Genomic DNA, 10,920 nt, shown 5'->3' on the forward strand with positions numbered 1-10,920 from the left:
CCATTAATAAGTGGGAGACAGTACTGGATCTTTCAAACAAAGTAATCAAACTGGAAAGGCAGAAGCTGATCCTACAACCAATCCTACAACCACCCATATACAGTGTCTTGCAGAGAAAGGAATAAATTTAAGAGATTACCGCTTCACCAATTCCCACCAGGATAGATGGGGATTGTAACCGTAACAGATGGATCTTGTCAGATGGCCCTGTGGCCAGACAGTAGGCAGCCAGTATCCAATCTGGGCTTCTTCCGCAGCTTTTCAAGAATGGAAAAAGCTTTACTGGCTTCATCAGGCACAGGTGTCAAAAATCACACAGGAGAAAATAATTATGACAGTGTTAATCACAAGCCCACATTTTGTCAAGGTATAGCTGTTCTCAGTTCAGGTGTTGTTGGAGGGACATCCATGGAGGCTGACCCTTCCTTCTTCTGGCCTTGTGGGTACTCCAGCAAATAAACTTTTAAATTCTACTAGCAAGACAAAAAGAGACGTGCCTCTTGAGATTCAAGTTGTCTCTGAAGCTACAAGCTCTTTTGTTAGGAAGAAAGTTTACAATGTTTTTATTTATTTATTTATGCAAGGCTTACCTGACCTGGGTCCCCCCCCCAACCCTATTTCACATGGGCATATTTTAGTTTTGAATAAAATGTTTGCTGAAACATATTAAATTCTTGAAACATACTGAAGGGACAACCCTCTGAAGGTATACCTGAGGTATACTTGTCTATGGACAGCTTATTATCTTATGCAAGGATTTCTGGGAATTCTGATATATTTATTTTTAGTATCTGCTGCATCATTATCTTACTTATGTTAAACAAACTTTTTAGCATATTATCCTGTCTCTTTATCAAGCGAGAGATCAAGAAGGAACACAAGGTTGTGTTAAGCAGAAAGAGCATCCCGCCCCCCCAGCAGCAATAAAACCACAAGTAAGATGAATTAGTGGCCATTTGTAAAATCAATAGCAAACAGCTGTTTCAAAGATATCCTATCAATAAAAAACATTATACAACAGATTAGCCCTTCTGATAAAGGACACATGCTACTTTAGCTTAATTATATGTCTTGTACTATATAATCTTTATAATTCTGAGATGGATAACAAACGTTCTCAACATCTGATACTAATTTTTCCCCTCCTGCATTGATATAGAAACTGACAGCTAAATGTCCACTCTGAAAGACTCTTTTCAAGTTACAGAAATGAGCAGGAGATAGCTAAGGTCACCAGCTGGTCAATAAGAAACAGACAGACAGTTTGCTTCCATACATCCAAGCCAGTACCCAGAAAAGCAAAGACCAACTTAATGTTTCACCAGCATAGTTTCATATTTTAGCTGTTAAAAATATTTTGGACCCTGATAGAGAATCTATGGGCCTATGAATGTTGATGGAGTCTATTTATTGTTGTTGTTGTTGTTGTTATGCTTTAATTTTATAGCACTGTAAATGTACACAGCACTGTACATATAATCATTTTAATTAGACAGTTCCCTGCTCTCATGCTTACAATCTAAAAAGACACGACACAAAAGGAGAAGGGAATGGAGCTGGGGAAAGGGATCAGGTCCGGCAGTTCTTCTCTCCCTCTGAGGCCTGGACCAAGGCAGATGGACTGCAGGGAGGGCTCAGCTTCTTAATTGAGGCCAGGATATATCACAATATCCTTTATCACTGAGCATGCAGATTGATCAAAATTATCTGAAGGGGCCCAGCCCTGGTTTAAATTAATAGTTAGCCCTTCCTGGGGCTTTGCCTTTGGGCCACTGAAACAAACAAAATTAGGTTGTATACAGTCATCTAAAAAAGGGAAAAACTGAGTTGTGGGGTCCTATTTTCTTTAAGTCTAAAATCCTTATCACACTACACAGTTAAAGCAGTGTATTCCACTTTAACTAACTTAAGGCCTCTACATGTTACCCATGCTTAGGGTTGCCATAATTGTCCACTTTTACCAGGGACAAAATGTGGAACAAATTCAAGACCAAACTGTAGGACAACTGCAGGACAAAACTCAGCCCAAAATGTAGGACATTGAAGAAAAATGGTGGACCTTAAATGTCCTACATTTTGAGCTGAGTTTTGTCCTGCAGTTGCCCTACAGTTTGGTCTTGAATTTGTCCTACATTTTGTCCCTGGTAAAAGTGGACAATTATGGCAGCCCTACCCATGCTGCTCGATATAAATTTTGGAATCAATATAACCCTTAATGACCCCTGGATGAACTCTAGCTGCCTGTCCACCATTACTGGCAAAGCGAGAGGACATGTACACCTCCCCTGAGGGAGCACCCATATTAACATCTCAGAGGGTCCGGGGAAGTCGCATGAAGGGATTATCTCAAGGCTGGGAAGAGTGAAAGGATTGCCTTCCCCGAAGCTATCAACCTCCTCCTCGAACCTATTGTCCGAGAGGCATAAGCCCTTTATACTATCTAAAGCAGACATCCAAGTGAAAAGAAAATCTTTAGAACACCTTTGTTTCGGCCAAGCCAGCCTCTTTGCCTCAGGCCAGATTTGGCCTATAAAAAGTCCCCACTTTGGCTGCTCAGCGCGCCATTTTCAGGTCTACTTGCTCCACGTCAGTCAGACCTCTGTTTTGGTAGCCGGCATTTCTGCTCACTCCCAGGTTGCGGAGCAGACTTGTCCCACTGTCCAGCACCCCATTCGCTCCCCGGAGGGAATCTACATTCTGGTAAGCATCTCCATTAGTAACGCCTGAAATCTGTTCCCATTTTCCAACCCTAATTTTCCTGAGTCCTGAGTGTGTGTGTGAGTGTATGCGCAACACATGTGTTTTTCCCCTATTTCAATAAAGTAGACATCTAGTTATTAATATCTGTCTCAGCTTTATTTATTGGGATCCCCTGGTCTACTCCGTATACATATCGGGAGACGATTCTGCAAGGGCCGTCATAGCAGGCCCTCCTCTTGCAATATTTGAGCTAATAATAAAATTCCCCTAAACGGACCTTTGGCTACATACAGACTGGGGGAAAAGGGCGGACAGAGGCCGCCCCTTTCTCTCCTGGATTGTGGCCGTGCCAACCAAATGGTGTGGTAACAATGCGCCTGGAAAAAGGAGCCATGAAACACAGCTTCTTTCTCCACTGCTGCCCAGGTGCCATTAGTGCCCTGGAGCGGATGGTGACATCCCTTGTGCACCACGCCATTTGGATGCAGCACATGAGGCACGTCATCGTCGCATGCATTATCTGAATGGGCACGCACCAGGATGGCGCCTGGACAGTGCAGTAGGGCTTGGGAGCATGCAGATGCTCCACTCTCCCGAGCTCTAAAATCAGTCCCAGGCCAGCGCAAGGCACCAGTTTGTACCGGGCCTTAGCAACATTCTGTAAAATCCTGGGCTTTGTAGTTTGGTGAGATCCAAAAGCTCTCTGGGTAAGAATTCTAAATGCCCTTCCCTAAACTGGAGTTCCTCCAGTTGCCTTGAAAGTTAAAGTGGAATGTAGCACTATAACAGTGTAGTCTGATAAGAATCTTAGTCAGTCACATTTGCGTCCATTTGTACTGTCTTTAGATGAGACGAGGGTTCTCCTTTCATTTATGGGGCCAGAGTTTCATTTGATGGCTGATGGCTTCTGTATATTTTATTCATTCACTCATTCATTTCATATACATGCAACCTTTCTCCCAGCCTGGAACTGTCTCAAGGCAGCTTACAAAAAAGGCTAAAACAAGATAAGCTAAAAAAAAAAACCTTGATAATAAAAAATTAAAACACAATTAATTATCATATTAAAACACCATTAAATGTAAAAAAAATGTAAAAATAAAACAATAAAGTTACCTCACCCATTTACCACCCCATAAAAAGGCTCTCTACAACCCCTGAATCATTAAGGACTTCACCACATGAGGCTACAAAAGCAAAATTTTAACAGGATAAAAGCATATTTAGTTAGTGCTTATTGCACAAAGTTGAGTCTGTCCTGATGTTGCCCTGCATTCCATTCATTACTGTAGTACACCTTTTCACTGACCAGCAAAACCCATCAATAGGCTCTTGATCTCACTCCTATTCCATGACTGCCTTTGTGCGATAAGTCTCTTCTGCTGCAGTTCCACTTCTCAGATACTCATTGCTCAGGCAATGCACATTCACACAGCCTGTCATGGGCCTGTCATGGTTGTGGAGCCAAGAGAAAACCTTTCTCTGAGGCTCTTAAGTCTCTGGTAGGTTTGTATAGGGATATATGATCTTTTAGCTAGTCTGGACCTAAACCATATTGGGCTTTATAACAAAAACTTTGAATTGTCTCTGGAAGTGAACCAGTTGCAAGTGAAGTTGTATCAACAAGTGGATTATCTATTCCTTGTAACTGGACCCAGTCAGCATTCTGGACACAGCATTTTGTACCAGCTGAAGTTTCTGAACAGTTTCCAAAGGCAGCCCCATGTGGAGTGCATTACAATAGTCCATATAGATAATAAAGGTATGTGTCACTGTAGCTAAATCTGAATTATCTCGGAAGTCAGGACAGGGATAGCTGGAGTACTAGGTGTGCAAATGCACTCCTGGTGATTTCTGAAACCTGGGCATCACGGCCCAGGTTGAGTTCAGCAGTACAGCCAACTTGAAGCCTGAAATTTCAAGGGGAGTGTAACCCCATATAGCACAGGCAGAATCCCTATTCCCTGATTTAACGTTTGACTATCAGGAGTACCTCTGTCTTGCCTGGAGTAAGCTTCAATTAATCTTATTTACCCAGAATGCTCTGGGCTTTATATTGTGTGAGAGAAATGGCATTCACCACTGCTCTTTATTTTGTTAAAAAGATTAGCCTATCAATGCAGTACTTTCAGTGTTTGGACACCCCTCAAAAGTATTGAGCTCTGAACCAGACTAGTCCCTTTTTGCTGTCATGCTGCCACCACCACCATCAATTTTACTAGACGTTCTTCCAGGCCATATCCTGCTGTCAAATTTTTCTTTCTTTCAAGATTTGGAAAGCTTATTCCATGTATCACATGTCATGCTTAGACCATAACCAATTTTGTTTACTGCATAGCTGAATACTTTTTGCGGAAGACAAAAATCCTGCATAGGGGAAGCTGGTACATAAATTAGAAAGCTAGATTATGACCCTTCTTCCTTATATTTAATTTTCTTTGGGGAGGAATCCTGCATAGAAGAAGCTGGTAAATCAGTTAGAAGGCTAGGTTATGACACTTCTCTCTAGTATCTAATTTTCTTTGAACGACAATTTTTATAATTGGTAAATTCATTCAATCTTGTGAGCCCTGCTTGCAGTTCTGGAGTGATACGCAGTCTAGAAACAGCTCTGTCCTCTCCTTTTCGGCTGTTTCTGAGAACTAGGGCATATCTGTGTGGTAAAATTTGTTGTGAATTTCTGTCCTGGTTTCTGGGTTAGAGCTTGAGGGTGATTTTTGTAATCCCATTTCTCACAGCAGTTGCTTCATGCTGAGACCACAGAGACGTTAAGTAGGTATGTCACAAGGTTGTGCAGTAATAACAACGCAGGATTAAGCAGTTACAGCCCAGTCTTATGCACATTTACAATGACACTTATTCATAAGTGAGATGTACAGTTATATCAGCGATTCCCTGCCCTGCATCTAGGGTGTATCTACACTGCACAAGGATAGCAGTTTGATACCATTTTTACTGTCATGACACCATCCTATGAAATCTTAAGATGTATAGTTTAAGTACTCTGAGTTACTGAGTGTCTATCTATACTACAGAATTAAACTGATCAGATCCTCAGTCCATCTCTTTTCAGGGTACCTTGGTATCTAAATAGCTTACCAAACTGCAAACTGCAAATCCCAGAATTCCATAGAAAGAAACCAGAGCAATTGTAATTGTACAGTGTGGATACAGCCAAGGATTGTACTATTGCATCAGTGAGGCAACAGAGTCCTCTGAGGAAATCATAAGACACAGTGTGCACTGGTCTGGCATACTAAAAGCGAACGAAGTTCAGGAGGGATGGGAGTTTCTCAAAACTCTGTACAATTTCAAACTTTTCCAATGAGGAGGGAAAATGAGAGGTGTTTCAAGAAACCAGGATGGGTGACTGAAGAACTCTCAATTGAGCTAAGTTTTAAATGGGAGATGTATAAGAAGTGGAAAAAGAGGGAAATCACCAAAGAGAAATTCAAACAAATAGCTAGACATGTAGGGGGAAAGTCAGAAAAGCCAAAGCACAGAATGAGCTTATGCTTGCTAGAGAGGTTAAGAACAATAAAAAGGGCTTTTTGGGGGTACGTCCGAAGCAAAATGAAGAAGGAAATGGTAGGGCCATTGCATGGAGAAGAAGCGAAATGCTAACAAGGGACAGAGAAAAGGCAGAACTACTCAACAGCTTCTTTGCCTCAGTCTTCTCACAAAAGGAAAAGGGTGTTCAGCCTAAGGAAAATGGAGCAGAGGATACAATAGGGGAAATGCAGCCCAGAATAAGTCAAGAGGTAGTACAGGAATGCCTGGTTAATTTAAATGACTCCAACTCTCCAGGGCCAAATGAGCTACATCCAAGGGTATTAAAAATGCCAGAAGTAATCTCAGAGCCACTTTCCTGGCCTGGGTGCTCAGGTGGTCCCAGGGTCAGCATAGGGATGAGTAGTTGTTCAGACACCCATCTCCATACTAGCCAGGATCAGTGTACCATTTCTTACCTTAACGTCCTGTGATAATCTGTCTGAGAAGCCCCCCCAGTTGCCACATCTGATGTGAAAATGGAGTGCCTGGCTGCACTACATGGCCAGGCAAGCTGTTTCCGTGTCAGCGAGCATAAATACACTGGGAGCATAAATATCCTGGTTCTGCAGCCAAGTTTCAAGGAAACTCCACAGAACGCCAGTTAAAGCTTATTTACCCCAAGATCAGGCTGAATCCTCCAGAGCCATGTCTAAACAGATAGGTTCAGGCCCAAAACTGCCCTGGGTATTTATGCCTGTGTCATCTAAACTAGACAACGTGAGGCTGTAGAGAAGTTGGACTGTTTGTCCCATGCAGACAAACCTACTATCTGCCAAATGGGTACCAAAATGTTGGAATGCTGACCAGAAACGAAACTGAATGGTTATCTCCAAGTTGATTTTTCAGCATTTTGAACGATCTGGTGTTATTTTTTTGGAATAACTGGTCACTGTTGATGAAACGTGGTTACACCACTATGAACCAGAGACCAAACAACAGTCCTCGCAGCAGTGGCACTCAGATTCTTCATAGCCAAATAAATTCAAAACTCATAGATCAGCAGGAAAGGTCACGGCCACAGTTTTTTGGAATAAAGAAAGTCTTTTGGTGACTGACTATATTCAGAAGGGCCAAATAAATAATGCAGAATACTACTCTAACTTACTGTGTCAATTAAAGGAGGCATTGAAGGAGAAATGTGAGGGAAGCTGTGGAAAGATGTTCTCTTTTCTGCATGACAATGCACCTGCTCACAGGGCTGGCAGGACAATGGATGAATTTGGGGACTAAGTGCATAGACCATCTACCCTATTCACCAGATCTTGCTTCATCTGACTGTTTCCTGTTTCCAAACCTTAAAAAGAGTTTGGAAGGAAGCAAATTTTCAAATGATTCAGAGGTGATAGCAGCAGCAGAGCATTAATTGAGTGACAAGACATCAGATATTTTGGAAGGGAGGAAAGGTTAAAGAAACTTGAGCAACTATGTGCCAAGTGTGTCACACTTTTGAGTGAAGATGTGGAATAGCATGTACGTAAGTGACATGGGTCTAGGACATTTCCTTCTTGGTTGAGGCACCCCCATGTATTTATGCAAATCTTTAAAAAGTGACATGATGGTGTGGTTAAGCCATTTCACACTCTTTTTCTTTAAGTGGGTTTGCAGCTTCCTCCTCCCATACACATCTAACTTGGTTAACAACCTTGAGGGGAAATGTTGTGGTCAGGCTGTGCTGCTGTGGCTCTTGCTAACATTTTCCATAACAAAAGAGCATAAGCATGAAACCATTACTAGTTTGCTCAATGAGCTCAAGACACTGGGCTGCCTGGGGCACAACAGCAAATCTTCCCCCAGCTTCAAAGTTCGGTTGTATAAATAATGCCCTAGGTGGAACTTGTTGCTTTGACATCAGAGGCAGGAAATCACACAAGCACCTCCCTGCTTCCTGGCAGTAGAAAAGTATTTAAAAATTAAAATAAAAACACACATTTATTGTCATTTCATGACACTAAGAAATGGCTGCTTCAGGTGGCTGCCATGGTCTGCCTTAAGATAGGGCTATTTCAACTGATTCCTTTTTGTTGTGTACCTTCCAATTAATTTCCTCCATTGTTGGACTATACCCACTTCCCTTAGGCGGCATAGGTAAGGCATGTACAGTAGCTGCAATTCAACAACTGTAGGAGCACAAGTTGTCTATCCCTGTGTTACACACTCCCCAGTGTGTGTGTCCAACTCAGAACAGTCTGACAGGCATCTGCACCCATAGGCACAATTGCTAGAGTCAGCCCCATTGAACAATGGGATGTTTTTAGTCAACTTACACATAGAGCTGCAATTATAGAACAACAGGAAAGAAGCAAAGGTTGGAAAGGCTCTTGGTGTTGCATAGTTTGCTAAAAATATTCCAGACTACATCAAATAAGTATCAGACATCTAGTTCTAGAGAGACTGCTTATGATGCTTGAGCTGTCATTGAAGACTGTCATAACACACTGGTCAAAGACCACAGTGGTAGCAGAAGGAACCCAGACAGGAGAGATGAATTCTCGGCACATGGCTTCAAATAGATGGTTTTCACAATGATACCTTACTGCCTTGTTACAACCAATATTTATCCATGACCTTGCAATTACCACTTACCTCTTAAACAGCCTTCTTCTATGTCATGCTCTTTCAAAATAGTTATTTTGTCGAATAATGAATCGCATGGAATGTATACTTACTATAGGAAGGATAGATATATGGCAGCAAGATGGCATCATCAAGTCTATTGTTGTCTGTGCCCTCCTTCCGATCTGCACCCCCAATCACAGTGCAGAGGACGTTCTGGATACTACCCTGCTCTGAAATACTCAGAGGTAGTTTTGCCAGTTCCATCCTCTGAAATATAGCTTACAGTATGTGGCGTTCATTGGCAGTTTTTCAACCAAGTACAACCCAGAGCTACATTCCCCATAAGGCAACAGTGGAAGGTTCTAGACAGTCCCATGCATCAAGGCATGTGTGAACATATCTCACATAACCCTGCATAAGGTTATGTGAAAGGTATAGCACACGTGGAAGGCCTTTGATAATACAAGTCTAAACAAAGAAATCTGCAATCTGTAAATGCAAGGACTATGTTGGTAAGTCTTGCAAATGGGGGGAAAACATTAAGAAGTTGAAGAAAGAACACTCCCACACTTCTCTTCCAGCTAGGCAAAAGATTCTGAAACAGGTTCTTAGCTCCTCTCTTTATTTGTAATAATGCTCTGTCATGCTCTTGCAAGTACAGGACAATCTATTCCATGCAGCATGAGAGCTGTGAAACAGTTGGCTGTGATACTGGCCATATACTCCAGAACCCAACTGCCTTGTTGTAATGTCATGCATCCTACAATTATAGTTATACATCCTGCCTGAAGGCACAGTTGAAGTTCCTGGAGTTTCCTCTCGACCCTGTGGGCAGTCTGTTGCATTTGCATATGCCAATTTACTAACACTTATGGACTGGCCAGGAGAAACAATTATTCAGGATGCTTTCCTCACAAAGCCAGTGTTTTGTGCTGGCCAAATGGCCGTAATAACGTTATAAAGCCAGTGTTTGGGGAATGGCTTGCCTATACCACAGTGTTAGTTTTGAGCTCAGGTGATACCTTCTGATTTCAAGTATGAGGTTGATGAACCCTTTTCTGGTCTAGAACCAGGTGTTGCTTTTAATCATTAAATGTTTGCAGGCACAAGAGTAATTTATCCACATGTGCCCATCTTACAGACTTCTTTTGCGGTTTAATCCTCTGTGCTTACTCAGATGTCAGTACTGCTAAATACAACAGGAATTACTTCAAAATATGTACATTAGATTACAGCTAGCAGTGAGGTACACTCGAGTCAAGCTGCTTCATTGACTCAACCTGGCAATGAATGATGCACTGACTTGACTTGTATATTTTTAATGACCGACTTGCAGACATAATTCGCTTTGAGCAGAAGTAAGATCCATGCCCAGAGTACAGGGTACATTTCTTGGAAAACAGGAAATGTGTTAGGCAATGGGCTTGAGGTGGAAGGAACCTGCGAAAGCTTTTCGAAAGCTTTCGATAGCTCCTCCAATGTGCAGCAGGGACAGACTGCCAAGCAGCCCTCAAGCCCAATTGCCAGTCTAGACCTGGCCAGTTGCAGCAAACATTTCCCAGAAGACCTGAGTATACAAGAATTGTATGGAGAAGGCGATCCTGTAGGTACCCTCGACCCATGTAGGGCTTTAAAGGTACTTTGCGTGGAAACTAATATACAGAATGTACATACAGTTGGCCCTCCATAGCCACGAATTTTTTTATCCATGGATTCAACCATCCACGGCTTGAAAATATTAATATATATACATTCCAAAAGCAAATCTTGACATTGCCATTTTATATGAGGGACACCATTTTATTATGCTATTGTAGTTAATGGGACTTGAACATCCACAGATTTTGGTATCCACAGGGGGTTCTGAAACTAAACCTCAGTAGATACCATGGCCCACTGTATTCTCAAAAGCCAAGGTTCACCTCACAGTAGATATGCACAACTGCTATCTTCGATTGCTGGATAATCCTTATATATATTGGAATGGCAATCAGCACATTGTACAAACAAATGTATGTGCATGTCATGTGGGCAGTGATATTATATTCATGCATTTATTAGCATTTTTGCAAAGAACTGGAAAGTCTGATCAGCAGCATAATTTACCATGCT

Source organism: Sceloporus occidentalis, unplaced genomic scaffold, assembly GCF_023333645.1.
Source record: "Sceloporus occidentalis isolate IW3139 unplaced genomic scaffold, rSceOcc1.0.p SCAF_2, whole genome shotgun sequence".
NCBI classification, from domain to species: domain Eukaryota; kingdom Metazoa; phylum Chordata; class Lepidosauria; order Squamata; family Phrynosomatidae; genus Sceloporus; species Sceloporus occidentalis.